General features: G+C 48.0%; 24 non-coding genes across 24 annotated transcripts; all 24 read left to right on the top strand.

The window, feature by feature from the left end:
- The first annotated feature begins 209 nt into the window (after positions 1–209).
- On the top strand, positions 210–282 carry Trnak-cuu (transfer RNA lysine (anticodon CUU)). The gene has a single exon. It is a non-coding gene; the product is annotated as a tRNA-Lys (tRNA).
- A 321-nt stretch (positions 283–603) lies between these two features.
- Trnat-agu (transfer RNA threonine (anticodon AGU)) lies at positions 604–675 on the top strand. Its single transcript has one exon. It is a non-coding gene; the product is annotated as a tRNA-Thr (tRNA).
- Positions 676–1,211: 536 nt separating this feature from the next.
- On the top strand, positions 1,212–1,284 carry Trnar-ucg (transfer RNA arginine (anticodon UCG)). Its single transcript has one exon. It is a non-coding gene; the product is annotated as a tRNA-Arg (tRNA).
- A 439-nt stretch (positions 1,285–1,723) lies between these two features.
- Positions 1,724–1,796, top strand: Trnak-cuu (transfer RNA lysine (anticodon CUU)). The gene has a single exon. It is a non-coding gene; the product is annotated as a tRNA-Lys (tRNA).
- Positions 1,797–2,117: 321 nt separating this feature from the next.
- Trnat-agu (transfer RNA threonine (anticodon AGU)) lies at positions 2,118–2,189 on the top strand. Its single transcript has one exon. It is a non-coding gene; the product is annotated as a tRNA-Thr (tRNA).
- A 536-nt stretch (positions 2,190–2,725) lies between these two features.
- Positions 2,726–2,798, top strand: Trnar-ucg (transfer RNA arginine (anticodon UCG)). The gene has a single exon. It is a non-coding gene; the product is annotated as a tRNA-Arg (tRNA).
- A 439-nt stretch (positions 2,799–3,237) lies between these two features.
- On the top strand, positions 3,238–3,310 carry Trnak-cuu (transfer RNA lysine (anticodon CUU)). The gene has a single exon. It is a non-coding gene; the product is annotated as a tRNA-Lys (tRNA).
- Positions 3,311–3,631: 321 nt separating this feature from the next.
- On the top strand, positions 3,632–3,703 carry Trnat-agu (transfer RNA threonine (anticodon AGU)). Its single transcript has one exon. It is a non-coding gene; the product is annotated as a tRNA-Thr (tRNA).
- A 536-nt stretch (positions 3,704–4,239) lies between these two features.
- On the top strand, positions 4,240–4,312 carry Trnar-ucg (transfer RNA arginine (anticodon UCG)). The gene has a single exon. It is a non-coding gene; the product is annotated as a tRNA-Arg (tRNA).
- Positions 4,313–4,751: 439 nt separating this feature from the next.
- Positions 4,752–4,824, top strand: Trnak-cuu (transfer RNA lysine (anticodon CUU)). The gene has a single exon. It is a non-coding gene; the product is annotated as a tRNA-Lys (tRNA).
- Positions 4,825–5,145: 321 nt separating this feature from the next.
- On the top strand, positions 5,146–5,217 carry Trnat-agu (transfer RNA threonine (anticodon AGU)). Its single transcript has one exon. It is a non-coding gene; the product is annotated as a tRNA-Thr (tRNA).
- A 536-nt stretch (positions 5,218–5,753) lies between these two features.
- On the top strand, positions 5,754–5,826 carry Trnar-ucg (transfer RNA arginine (anticodon UCG)). The gene has a single exon. It is a non-coding gene; the product is annotated as a tRNA-Arg (tRNA).
- A 439-nt stretch (positions 5,827–6,265) lies between these two features.
- On the top strand, positions 6,266–6,338 carry Trnak-cuu (transfer RNA lysine (anticodon CUU)). Its single transcript has one exon. It is a non-coding gene; the product is annotated as a tRNA-Lys (tRNA).
- Positions 6,339–6,659: 321 nt separating this feature from the next.
- Trnat-agu (transfer RNA threonine (anticodon AGU)) lies at positions 6,660–6,731 on the top strand. Its single transcript has one exon. It is a non-coding gene; the product is annotated as a tRNA-Thr (tRNA).
- Positions 6,732–7,267: 536 nt separating this feature from the next.
- Positions 7,268–7,340, top strand: Trnar-ucg (transfer RNA arginine (anticodon UCG)). Its single transcript has one exon. It is a non-coding gene; the product is annotated as a tRNA-Arg (tRNA).
- A 439-nt stretch (positions 7,341–7,779) lies between these two features.
- On the top strand, positions 7,780–7,852 carry Trnak-cuu (transfer RNA lysine (anticodon CUU)). Its single transcript has one exon. It is a non-coding gene; the product is annotated as a tRNA-Lys (tRNA).
- A 321-nt stretch (positions 7,853–8,173) lies between these two features.
- Trnat-agu (transfer RNA threonine (anticodon AGU)) lies at positions 8,174–8,245 on the top strand. The gene has a single exon. It is a non-coding gene; the product is annotated as a tRNA-Thr (tRNA).
- Positions 8,246–8,781: 536 nt separating this feature from the next.
- On the top strand, positions 8,782–8,854 carry Trnar-ucg (transfer RNA arginine (anticodon UCG)). The gene has a single exon. It is a non-coding gene; the product is annotated as a tRNA-Arg (tRNA).
- Positions 8,855–9,293: 439 nt separating this feature from the next.
- Trnak-cuu (transfer RNA lysine (anticodon CUU)) lies at positions 9,294–9,366 on the top strand. Its single transcript has one exon. It is a non-coding gene; the product is annotated as a tRNA-Lys (tRNA).
- Positions 9,367–9,687: 321 nt separating this feature from the next.
- Positions 9,688–9,759, top strand: Trnat-agu (transfer RNA threonine (anticodon AGU)). The gene has a single exon. It is a non-coding gene; the product is annotated as a tRNA-Thr (tRNA).
- A 536-nt stretch (positions 9,760–10,295) lies between these two features.
- On the top strand, positions 10,296–10,368 carry Trnar-ucg (transfer RNA arginine (anticodon UCG)). Its single transcript has one exon. It is a non-coding gene; the product is annotated as a tRNA-Arg (tRNA).
- Positions 10,369–10,807: 439 nt separating this feature from the next.
- Trnak-cuu (transfer RNA lysine (anticodon CUU)) lies at positions 10,808–10,880 on the top strand. The gene has a single exon. It is a non-coding gene; the product is annotated as a tRNA-Lys (tRNA).
- A 321-nt stretch (positions 10,881–11,201) lies between these two features.
- Trnat-agu (transfer RNA threonine (anticodon AGU)) lies at positions 11,202–11,273 on the top strand. Its single transcript has one exon. It is a non-coding gene; the product is annotated as a tRNA-Thr (tRNA).
- A 536-nt stretch (positions 11,274–11,809) lies between these two features.
- Positions 11,810–11,882, top strand: Trnar-ucg (transfer RNA arginine (anticodon UCG)). The gene has a single exon. It is a non-coding gene; the product is annotated as a tRNA-Arg (tRNA).
- Positions 11,883–11,988: the final 106 nt, after the last annotated feature.

Here is an 11,988-nt window from a genome sequence, read left to right on the forward strand (position 1 = left end):
TCTGCGCACAGTCGAGCATGTGTGTTGAATAATGGTGCTGATAGCCACGTATCATTTGAAGCAGATTTGATGCCTTTCGGAGACAATTTTTCATTGAATGGGATTGTAGCTCATTTGTGGCAGCAGGAGATAAGCTGTAGTCAAAAGGATCTTCCATAGATGGTCGCAGGTCCCATCAGTATTGTATGGCTCGTAAAGCATTGTGTGGAGCACGGCTAGCTAAGTCGGTAGAGCATGAGACTCTTAATCTCAGGGTCGTGGGTTCGAGCCCCACGCTGGGCGGCGCAAAATTTTGTGTCTACGCGGATGCAACCTGCGCCCCTCTCGTGAGCCTTGCGTAACGAACGTAACGGGTTACGACGATGCCTAGCTTCGTATGAATATCAGAGGAATGGTATTTGAAGCTGAAAGTAACTCTGAAATGAAATAAATGTGTTGTTTTGGAATTTTAGGTGTACATCGATATCGTGTGAGATGTGTAGGAAAGCAGCAGCTGTGCTAACTAAATGCAAATAATGGTCGCTAATGCGGTGCGTTTCCAGCTGAAGATCTCCGATTCACTAGTCCATAAGAACAAAGTACCCGAAAAGCGCGCTAGGAGGCGCCTCCTTAGCTCAGTGGCAGAGCGCTGGTCTAGTAAACCAGAGGTCGTGAGTTCGATCCTCACAGGAGGCAAATGAATTTTGTAAAAGCCCCTCCCACCGTGGCCCTTTCGAAAAAAGCGGTCAAGGATAAAACAAATTATAAATGGGTGCGGTATTTAAGAAATGCTCTCGCAAATGAATAGTGCGAATGGTGCTATTAAAGTAGGCACCAGAAACTGCTGCTTTTGGGAGTCTCCGGAGAATGCCGTCGTGAAATACTTAGTTCTTGTGATGTATTTTCTACCCCTGATAGAGACCCTCGCGGCTGTCGTCGTCGTCGGCGCCGCCGCCGCTTTGGTAATAGCGGCAACTCGCCATTGTATCTCATAGGGTGAGGTACCTTCTGCAACCGACTGAGATGGCACTAAGCGATTGAAGCTGATTTGCACGCTCTTGTTTGATGAGCGTCATAAGGGCTTGAATGTAACTTGCGATGGGACACAGCAAGAAGTAGCGTCGCATTTTTAGTACTGAAATTGGAGAATTGCGTCAAAGATGGTAAATTCATTCCGGGAAGTGCACAAATGGCGGTAATGAGGTGTGTTTGGGGAAGCGTATTGCGCCAGTGACCGTGTGGCCTAATGGATAAGGCGTCGGACTTCGGATCCGAAGATTGCAGGTTCGAATCCTGTCACGGTCGAGTTTTTCCAGTTCTGCAAAAGATGCATGCTGTTTTACTGTGTTGTTTGAGTACTACAAAACTAGTTGAAAGTTGCTGCTGTCCGCTTCCTGGCTGCAAACCGGCGTCTACCTGAAGCTCAAGCAAGACAAGGGTGATGTGTAGCGAAATTTTCGGCACAGAGCCGTTCAGGAGAGTTTTTGTTGGAACTACTGCGTCTGATTCAGGGCCCAAGAGCTACGCCACAGGCGTCTGCGCACAGTCGAGCATGTGTGTTGAATAATGGTGCTGATAGCCACGTATCATTTGAAGCAGATTTGATGCCTTTCGGAGACAATTTTTCATTGAATGGGATTGTAGCTCATTTGTGGCAGCAGGAGATAAGCTGTAGTCAAAAGGATCTTCCATAGATGGTCGCAGGTCCCATCAGTATTGTATGGCTCGTAAAGCATTGTGTGGAGCCCGGCTAGCTAAGTCGGTAGAGCATGAGACTCTTAATCTCAGGGTCGTGGGTTCGAGCCCCACGCTGGGCGGCGCAAAATTTTGTGTCTACGCGGATGCAACCTGCGCCCCTCTCGTGAGCCTTGCGTAACGAACGTAACGGGTTACGACGATGCCTAGCTTCGTATGAATATCAGAGGAATGGTATTTGAAGCTGAAAGTAACTCTGAAATGAAATAAATGTGTTGTTTTGGAATTTTAGGTGTACATCGATATCGTGTGAGATGTGTAGGAAAGCAGCAGCTGTGCTAACTAAATGCAAATAATGGTCGCTAATGCGGTGCGTTTCCAGCTGAAGATCTCCGATTCACTAGTCCATAAGAACAAAGTACCCGAAAAGCGCGCTAGGAGGCGCCTCCTTAGCTCAGTGGCAGAGCGCTGGTCTAGTAAACCAGAGGTCGTGAGTTCGATCCTCACAGGAGGCAAATGAATTTTGTAAAAGCCCCTCCCACCGTGGCCCTTTCGAAAAAAGCGGTCAAGGATAAAACAAATTATAAATGGGTGCGGTATTTAAGAAATGCTCTCGCAAATGAATAGTGCGAATGGTGCTATTAAAGTAGGCACCAGAAACTGCTGCTTTTGGGAGTCTCCGGAGAATGCCGACGTGAAATACTTAGTTCTTGTGATGTATTTTCTACCCCTGATACAGACCCTCGCGGCTGTCGTCGTCGTCGGCGCCGCCGCCGCTTTGGTAATAGCGGCAACTCGCCATTGTATCTCATAGGGTGAGGTACCTTCTGCAACCGACTGAGATGGCACTAAGCGATTGAAGCTGATTTGCACGCTCTTGTTTGATGAGCGTCATAAGGGCTTGAATGTAACTTGCGATGGGACACAGCAAGAAGTAGCGTCGCATTTTTAGTACTGAAATTGGAGAATTGCGTCAAAGATGGTAAATTCATTCCGGGAAGTGCACAAATGGCGGTAATGAGGTGTGTTTGGGGAAGCGTATTGCGCCAGTGACCGTGTGGCCTAATGGATAAGGCGTCGGACTTCGGATCCGAAGATTGCAGGTTCGAATCCTGTCACGGTCGAGTTTTTCCAGTTCTGCAAAAGATGCATGCTGTTTTACTGTGTTGTTTGAGTACTACAAAACTAGTTGAAAGTTGCTGCTGTCCGCTTCCTGGCTGCAAACCGGCGTCTACCTGAAGCTCAAGCAAGACAAGGGTGATGTGTAGCGAAATTTTCGGCACAGAGCCGTTCAGGAGAGTTTTTGTTGGAACTACTGCGTCTGATTCAGGGCCCAAGAGCTACGCCACAGGCGTCTGCGCACAGTCGAGCATGTGTGTTGAATAATGGTGCTGATAGCCACGTATCATTTGAAGCAGATTTGATGCCTTTCGGAGACAATTTTTCATTGAATGGGATTGTAGCTCATTTGTGGCAGCAGGAGATAAGCTGTAGTCAAAAGGATCTTCCATAGATGGTCGCAGGTCCCATCAGTATTGTATGGCTCGTAAAGCATTGTGTGGAGCCCGGCTAGCTAAGTCGGTAGAGCATGAGACTCTTAATCTCAGGGTCGTGGGTTCGAGCCCCACGCTGGGCGGCGCAAAATTTTGTGTCTACGCGGATGCAACCTGCGCCCCTCTCGTGAGCCTTGCGTAACGAACGTAACGGGTTACGACGATGCCTAGCTTCGTATGAATATCAGAGGAATGGTATTTGAAGCTGAAAGTAACTCTGAAATGAAATAAATGTGTTGTTTTGGAATTTTAGGTGTACATCGATATCGTGTGAGATGTGTAGGAAAGCAGCAGCTGTGCTAACTAAATGCAAATAATGGTCGCTAATGCGGTGCGTTTCCAGCTGAAGATCTCCGATTCACTAGTCCATAAGAACAAAGTACCCGAAAAGCGCGCTAGGAGGCGCCTCCTTAGCTCAGTGGCAGAGCGCTGGTCTAGTAAACCAGAGGTCGTGAGTTCGATCCTCACAGGAGGCAAATGAATTTTGTAAAAGCCCCTCCCACCGTGGCCCTTTCGAAAAAAGCGGTCAAGGATAAAACAAATTATAAATGGGTGCGGTATTTAAGAAATGCTCTCGCAAATGAATAGTGCGAATGGTGCTATTAAAGTAGGCACCAGAAACTGCTGCTTTTGGGAGTCTCCGGAGAATGCCGTCGTGAAATACTTAGTTCTTGTGATGTATTTTCTACCCCTGATAGAGACCCTCGCGGCTGTCGTCGTCGTCGGCGCCGCCGCCGCTTTGGTAATAGCGGCAACTCGCCATTGTATCTCATAGGGTGAGGTACCTTCTGCAACCGACTGAGATGGCACTAAGCGATTGAAGCTGATTTGCACGCTCTTGTTTGATGAGCGTCATAAGGGCTTGAATGTAACTTGCGATGGGACACAGCAAGAAGTAGCGTCGCATTTTTAGTACTGAAATTGGAGAATTGCGTCAAAGATGGTAAATTCATTCCGGGAAGTGCACAAATGGCGGTAATGAGGTGTGTTTGGGGAAGCGTATTGCGCCAGTGACCGTGTGGCCTAATGGATAAGGCGTCGGACTTCGGATCCGAAGATTGCAGGTTCGAATCCTGTCACGGTCGAGTTTTTCCAGTTCTGCAAAAGATGCATGCTGTTTTACTGTGTTGTTTGAGTACTACAAAACTAGTTGAAAGTTGCTGCTGTCCGCTTCCTGGCTGCAAACCGGCGTCTACCTGAAGCTCAAGCAAGACAAGGGTGATGTGTAGCGAAATTTTCGGCACAGAGCCGTTCAGGAGAGTTTTTGTTGGAACTACTGCGTCTGATTCAGGGCCCAAGAGCTACGCCACAGGCGTCTGCGCACAGTCGAGCATGTGTGTTGAATAATGGTGCTGATAGCCACGTATCATTTGAAGCAGATTTGATGCCTTTCGGAGACAATTTTTCATTGAATGGGATTGTAGCTCATTTGTGGCAGCAGGAGATAAGCTGTAGTCAAAAGGATCTTCCATAGATGGTCGCAGGTCCCATCAGTATTGTATGGCTCGTAAAGCATTGTGTGGAGCCCGGCTAGCTAAGTCGGTAGAGCATGAGACTCTTAATCTCAGGGTCGTGGGTTCGAGCCCCACGCTGGGCGGCGCAAAATTTTGTGTCTACGCGGATGCAACCTGCGCCCCTCTCGTGAGCCTTGCGTAACGAACGTAACGGGTTACGACGATGCCTAGCTTCGTATGAATATCAGAGGAATGGTATTTGAAGCTGAAAGTAACTCTGAAATGAAATAAATGTGTTGTTTTGGAATTTTAGGTGTACATCGATATCGTGTGAGATGTGTAGGAAAGCAGCAGCTGTGCTAACTAAATGCAAATAATGGTCGCTAATGCGGTGCGTTTCCAGCTGAAGATCTCCGATTCACTAGTCCATAAGAACAAAGTACCCGAAAAGCGCGCTAGGAGGCGCCTCCTTAGCTCAGTGGCAGAGCGCTGGTCTAGTAAACCAGAGGTCGTGAGTTCGATCCTCACAGGAGGCAAATGAATTTTGTAAAAGCCCCTCCCACCGTGGCCCTTTCGAAAAAAGCGGTCAAGGATAAAACAAATTATAAATGGGTGCGGTATTTAAGAAATGCTCTCGCAAATGAATAGTGCGAATGGTGCTATTAAAGTAGGCACCAGAAACTGCTGCTTTTGGGAGTCTCCGGAGAATGCCGACGTGAAATACTTAGTTCTTGTGATGTATTTTCTACCCCTGATACAGACCCTCGCGGCTGTCGTCGTCGTCGGCGCCGCCGCCGCTTTGGTAATAGCGGCAACTCGCCATTGTATCTCATAGGGTGAGGTACCTTCTGCAACCGACTGAGATGGCACTAAGCGATTGAAGCTGATTTGCACGCTCTTGTTTGATGAGCGTCATAAGGGCTTGAATGTAACTTGCGATGGGACACAGCAAGAAGTAGCGTCGCATTTTTAGTACTGAAATTGGAGAATTGCGTCAAAGATGGTAAATTCATTCCGGGAAGTGCACAAATGGCGGTAATGAGGTGTGTTTGGGGAAGCGTATTGCGCCAGTGACCGTGTGGCCTAATGGATAAGGCGTCGGACTTCGGATCCGAAGATTGCAGGTTCGAATCCTGTCACGGTCGAGTTTTTCCAGTTCTGCAAAAGATGCATGCTGTTTTACTGTGTTGTTTGAGTACTACAAAACTAGTTGAAAGTTGCTGCTGTCCGCTTCCTGGCTGCAAACCGGCGTCTACCTGAAGCTCAAGCAAGACAAGGGTGATGTGTAGCGAAATTTTCGGCACAGAGCCGTTCAGGAGAGTTTTTGTTGGAACTACTGCGTCTGATTCAGGGCCCAAGAGCTACGCCACAGGCGTCTGCGCACAGTCGAGCATGTGTGTTGAATAATGGTGCTGATAGCCACGTATCATTTGAAGCAGATTTGATGCCTTTCGGAGACAATTTTTCATTGAATGGGATTGTAGCTCATTTGTGGCAGCAGGAGATAAGCTGTAGTCAAAAGGATCTTCCATAGATGGTCGCAGGTCCCATCAGTATTGTATGGCTCGTAAAGCATTGTGTGGAGCCCGGCTAGCTAAGTCGGTAGAGCATGAGACTCTTAATCTCAGGGTCGTGGGTTCGAGCCCCACGCTGGGCGGCGCAAAATTTTGTGTCTACGCGGATGCAACCTGCGCCCCTCTCGTGAGCCTTGCGTAACGAACGTAACGGGTTACGACGATGCCTAGCTTCGTATGAATATCAGAGGAATGGTATTTGAAGCTGAAAGTAACTCTGAAATGAAATAAATGTGTTGTTTTGGAATTTTAGGTGTACATCGATATCGTGTGAGATGTGTAGGAAAGCAGCAGCTGTGCTAACTAAATGCAAATAATGGTCGCTAATGCGGTGCGTTTCCAGCTGAAGATCTCCGATTCACTAGTCCATAAGAACAAAGTACCCGAAAAGCGCGCTAGGAGGCGCCTCCTTAGCTCAGTGGCAGAGCGCTGGTCTAGTAAACCAGAGGTCGTGAGTTCGATCCTCACAGGAGGCAAATGAATTTTGTAAAAGCCCCTCCCACCGTGGCCCTTTCGAAAAAAGCGGTCAAGGATAAAACAAATTATAAATGGGTGCGGTATTTAAGAAATGCTCTCGCAAATGAATAGTGCGAATGGTGCTATTAAAGTAGGCACCAGAAACTGCTGCTTTTGGGAGTCTCCGGAGAATGCCGTCGTGAAATACTTAGTTCTTGTGATGTATTTTCTACCCCTGATAGAGACCCTCGCGGCTGTCGTCGTCGTCGGCGCCGCCGCCGCTTTGGTAATAGCGGCAACTCGCCATTGTATCTCATAGGGTGAGGTACCTTCTGCAACCGACTGAGATGGCACTAAGCGATTGAAGCTGATTTGCACGCTCTTGTTTGATGAGCGTCATAAGGGCTTGAATGTAACTTGCGATGGGACACAGCAAGAAGTAGCGTCGCATTTTTAGTACTGAAATTGGAGAATTGCGTCAAAGATGGTAAATTCATTCCGGGAAGTGCACAAATGGCGGTAATGAGGTGTGTTTGGGGAAGCGTATTGCGCCAGTGACCGTGTGGCCTAATGGATAAGGCGTCGGACTTCGGATCCGAAGATTGCAGGTTCGAATCCTGTCACGGTCGAGTTTTTCCAGTTCTGCAAAAGATGCATGCTGTTTTACTGTGTTGTTTGAGTACTACAAAACTAGTTGAAAGTTGCTGCTGTCCGCTTCCTGGCTGCAAACCGGCGTCTACCTGAAGCTCAAGCAAGACAAGGGTGATCTGTAGCGAAATTTTCGGCACAGAGCCGTTCAGGAGAGTTTTTGTTGGAACTACTGCGTCTGATTCAGGGCCCAAGAGCTACGCCACAGGCGTCTGCGCACAGTCGAGCATGTGTGTTGAATAATGGTGCTGATAGCCACGTATCATTTGAAGCAGATTTGATGCCTTTCGGAGACAATTTTTCATTGAATGGGATTGTAGCTCATTTGTGGCAGCAGGAGATAAGCTGTAGTCAAAAGGATCTTCCATAGATGGTCGCAGGTCCCATCAGTATTGTATGGCTCGTAAAGCATTGTGTGGAGCCCGGCTAGCTAAGTCGGTAGAGCATGAGACTCTTAATCTCAGGGTCGTGGGTTCGAGCCCCACGCTGGGCGGCGCAAAATTTTGTGTCTACGCGGATGCAACCTGCGCCCCTCTCGTGAGCCTTGCGTAACGAACGTAACGGGTTACGACGATGCCTAGCTTCGTATGAATATCAGAGGAATGGTATTTGAAGCTGAAAGTAACTCTGAAATGAAATAAATGTGTTGTTTTGGAATTTTAGGTGTACATCGATATCGTGTGAGATGTGTAGGAAAGCAGCAGCTGTGCTAACTAAATGCAAATAATGGTCGCTAATGCGGTGCGTTTCCAGCTGAAGATCTCCGATTCACTAGTCCATAAGAACAAAGTACCCGAAAAGCGCGCTAGGAGGCGCCTCCTTAGCTCAGTGGCAGAGCGCTGGTCTAGTAAACCAGAGGTCGTGAGTTCGATCCTCACAGGAGGCAAATGAATTTTGTAAAAGCCCCTCCCACCGTGGCCCTTTCGAAAAAAGCGGTCAAGGATAAAACAAATTATAAATGGGTGCGGTATTTAAGAAATGCTCTCGCAAATGAATAGTGCGAATGGTGCTATTAAAGTAGGCACCAGAAACTGCTGCTTTTGGGAGTCTCCGGAGAATGCCGACGTGAAATACTTAGTTCTTGTGATGTATTTTCTACCCCTGATACAGACCCTCGCGGCTGTCGTCGTCGTCGGCGCCGCCGCCGCTTTGGTAATAGCGGCAACTCGCCATTGTATCTCATAGGGTGAGGTACCTTCTGCAACCGACTGAGATGGCACTAAGCGATTGAAGCTGATTTGCACGCTCTTGTTTGATGAGCGTCATAAGGGCTTGAATGTAACTTGCGATGGGACACAGCAAGAAGTAGCGTCGCATTTTTAGTACTGAAATTGGAGAATTGCGTCAAAGATGGTAAATTCATTCCGGGAAGTGCACAAATGGCGGTAATGAGGTGTGTTTGGGGAAGCGTATTGCGCCAGTGACCGTGTGGCCTAATGGATAAGGCGTCGGACTTCGGATCCGAAGATTGCAGGTTCGAATCCTGTCACGGTCGAGTTTTTCCAGTTCTGCAAAAGATGCATGCTGTTTTACTGTGTTGTTTGAGTACTACAAAACTAGTTGAAAGTTGCTGCTGTCCGCTTCCTGGCTGCAAACCGGCGTCTACCTGAAGCTCAAGCAAGACAAGGGTGATGTGTAGCGAAATTTTCGGCACAGAGCCGTTCAGGAGAGTTTTTGTTGGAACTACTGCGTCTGATTCAGGGCCCAAGAGCTACGCCACAGGCGTCTGCGCACAGTCGAGCATGTGTGTTGAATAATGGTGCTGATAGCCACGTATCATTTGAAGCAGATTTGATGCCTTTCGGAGACAATTTTTCATTGAATGGGATTGTAGCTCATTTGTGGCAGCAGGAGATAAGCTGTAGTCAAAAGGATCTTCCATAGATGGTCGCAGGTCCCATCAGTATTGTATGGCTCGTAAAGCATTGTGTGGAGCCCGGCTAGCTAAGTCGGTAGAGCATGAGACTCTTAATCTCAGGGTCGTGGGTTCGAGCCCCACGCTGGGCGGCGCAAAATTTTGTGTCTACGCGGATGCAACCTGCGCCCCTCTCGTGAGCCTTGCGTAACGAACGTAACGGGTTACGACGATGCCTAGCTTCGTATGAATATCAGAGGAATGGTATTTGAAGCTGAAAGTAACTCTGAAATGAAATAAATGTGTTGTTTTGGAATTTTAGGTGTACATCGATATCGTGTGAGATGTGTAGGAAAGCAGCAGCTGTGCTAACTAAATGCAAATAATGGTCGCTAATGCGGTGCGTTTCCAGCTGAAGATCTCCGATTCACTAGTCCATAAGAACAAAGTACCCGAAAAGCGCGCTAGGAGGCGCCTCCTTAGCTCAGTGGCAGAGCGCTGGTCTAGTAAACCAGAGGTCGTGAGTTCGATCCTCACAGGAGGCAAATGAATTTTGTAAAAGCCCCTCCCACCGTGGCCCTTTCGAAAAAAGCGGTCAAGGATAAAACAAATTATAAATGGGTGCGGTATTTAAGAAATGCTCTCGCAAATGAATAGTGCGAATGGTGCTATTAAAGTAGGCACCAGAAACTGCTGCTTTTGGGAGTCTCCGGAGAATGCCGTCGTGAAATACTTAGTTCTTGTGATGTATTTTCTACCCCTGATAGAGACCCTCGCGGCTGTCGTCGTCGTCGGCGCCGCCGCCGCTTTGGTAATAGCGGCAACTCGCCATTGTATCTCATAGGGTGAGGTACCTTCTGCAACCGACTGAGATGGCACTAAGCGATTGAAGCTGATTTGCACGCTCTTGTTTGATGAGCGTCATAAGGGCTTGAATGTAACTTGCGATGGGACACAGCAAGAAGTAGCGTCGCATTTTTAGTACTGAAATTGGAGAATTGCGTCAAAGATGGTAAATTCATTCCGGGAAGTGCACAAATGGCGGTAATGAGGTGTGTTTGGGGAAGCGTATTGCGCCAGTGACCGTGTGGCCTAATGGATAAGGCGTCGGACTTCGGATCCGAAGATTGCAGGTTCGAATCCTGTCACGGTCGAGTTTTTCCAGTTCTGCAAAAGATGCATGCTGTTTTACTGTGTTGTTTGAGTACTACAAAACTAGTTGAAAGTTGCTGCTGTCCGCTTCCTGGCTGCAAACCGGCGTCTACCTGAAGCTCAAGCAAGACAAGGGTGATCTGTAGCGAAATTTTCGGCACAGAGCCGTTCAGGAGAGTTTTTGTTGGAACTACTGCGTCTGATTCAGGGCCCAAGAGCTACGCCACAGGCGTCTGCGCACAGTCGAGCATGTGTGTTGAATAATGGTGCTGATAGCCACGTATCATTTGAAGCAGATTTGATGCCTTTCGGAGACAATTTTTCATTGAATGGGATTGTAGCTCATTTGTGGCAGCAGGAGATAAGCTGTAGTCAAAAGGATCTTCCATAGATGGTCGCAGGTCCCATCAGTATTGTATGGCTCGTAAAGCATTGTGTGGAGCCCGGCTAGCTAAGTCGGTAGAGCATGAGACTCTTAATCTCAGGGTCGTGGGTTCGAGCCCCACGCTGGGCGGCGCAAAATTTTGTGTCTACGCGGATGCAACCTGCGCCCCTCTCGTGAGCCTTGCGTAACGAACGTAACGGGTTACGACGATGCCTAGCTTCGTATGAATATCAGAGGAATGGTATTTGAAGCTGAAAGTAACTCTGAAATGAAATAAATGTGTTGTTTTGGAATTTTAGGTGTACATCGATATCGTGTGAGATGTGTAGGAAAGCAGCAGCTGTGCTAACTAAATGCAAATAATGGTCGCTAATGCGGTGCGTTTCCAGCTGAAGATCTCCGATTCACTAGTCCATAAGAACAAAGTACCCGAAAAGCGCGCTAGGAGGCGCCTCCTTAGCTCAGTGGCAGAGCGCTGGTCTAGTAAACCAGAGGTCGTGAGTTCGATCCTCACAGGAGGCAAATGAATTTTGTAAAAGCCCCTCCCACCGTGGCCCTTTCGAAAAAAGCGGTCAAGGATAAAACAAATTATAAATGGGTGCGGTATTTAAGAAATGCTCTCGCAAATGAATAGTGCGAATGGTGCTATTAAAGTAGGCACCAGAAACTGCTGCTTTTGGGAGTCTCCGGAGAATGCCGACGTGAAATACTTAGTTCTTGTGATGTATTTTCTACCCCTGATACAGACCCTCGCGGCTGTCGTCGTCGTCGGCGCCGCCGCCGCTTTGGTAATAGCGGCAACTCGCCATTGTATCTCATAGGGTGAGGTACCTTCTGCAACCGACTGAGATGGCACTAAGCGATTGAAGCTGATTTGCACGCTCTTGTTTGATGAGCGTCATAAGGGCTTGAATGTAACTTGCGATGGGACACAGCAAGAAGTAGCGTCGCATTTTTAGTACTGAAATTGGAGAATTGCGTCAAAGATGGTAAATTCATTCCGGGAAGTGCACAAATGGCGGTAATGAGGTGTGTTTGGGGAAGCGTATTGCGCCAGTGACCGTGTGGCCTAATGGATAAGGCGTCGGACTTCGGATCCGAAGATTGCAGGTTCGAATCCTGTCACGGTCGAGTTTTTCCAGTTCTGCAAAAGATGCATGCTGTTTTACTGTGTTGTTTGAGTACTACAAAACTAGTTGAAAGTTGCTGCTGTCCGCTTCCTGGCTGCAAACCGGCG

Source organism: Schistocerca nitens, chromosome 8 (assembly GCF_023898315.1).
Source record: "Schistocerca nitens isolate TAMUIC-IGC-003100 chromosome 8, iqSchNite1.1, whole genome shotgun sequence".
Classification (NCBI taxonomy): Eukaryota; Metazoa; Arthropoda; class Insecta; order Orthoptera; family Acrididae; genus Schistocerca; species Schistocerca nitens.